The sequence below is a fragment of the Protopterus annectens genome, chromosome 7.part0 (genome assembly GCF_019279795.1).
Source record: "Protopterus annectens isolate FY-2018-M chromosome 7.part0, PAN1.0, whole genome shotgun sequence".
Lineage (NCBI taxonomy): Eukaryota > Metazoa > Chordata > Ceratodontiformes > Protopteridae > Protopterus > Protopterus annectens.
Window position 1 is genome coordinate 1,961,583,584 of NC_056739.1, and position 531 is coordinate 1,961,584,114.

Sequence of the window (531 nt, forward strand, 5' to 3'; positions counted from 1 at the left end):
CAAACCACAGAAACTTGATTAAGTAGAGAGCCAAGTTGTTAAGCAGTAAAATTGCCCATTAAATATTTGTAGTTAGGAGCTAATCACTAGGTTCATGGTTTGCACGTAAACACAGTCAGTGAGCTGTCAACCTACTTAGATTTGAGCTCCAGGTTTTTGTTTAAAGGACTGGAAAAGGAGTGAGCTATATTGGTAGATATAAAGCAATTAGAATAACATTGTGTTAAACGCTGAAACTTGCAGTAAAAAGCTAATTTCTTTAAGTTTAACATATTTATTACTAGGTTTTGCTCTTTCCAGATTAAATGCTTAGTTGAATATTTTTCTTGTTTATTTATTTTTTTCAGAAAAAGTAATTTTTCCTCAAAAAACATTTTATCTTCTTTCCAGTGTGCATTAATGTTTATTTCTATAGCATGTACGTTCCAACTGTTTGATACTGTCTGCCTAACACTAGAAAGCCAACACTGTTATCACAGAGATGTACAAGTGCACACATGCAGGTAGTGAAGGCAGAATATATAAAACAGA

General features: G+C 32.8%; 1 protein-coding gene across 2 annotated transcripts in view; it reads left to right on the forward strand.

The window, feature by feature from the left end:
* Positions 1–322, forward strand: part of FAM174B (family with sequence similarity 174 member B) — a 618,965-nt gene extending 618,643 nt beyond the window's left edge. For both annotated transcript variants that reach the window (XM_044078383.1, XM_044078381.1), the window contains exon 3: positions 1–322. This exon is cut by the window's left edge and continues 350 nt beyond it. The gene's annotated coding sequence lies outside the window, so the exon portion shown is untranslated.
* Positions 323–531: the final 209 nt, after the last annotated feature.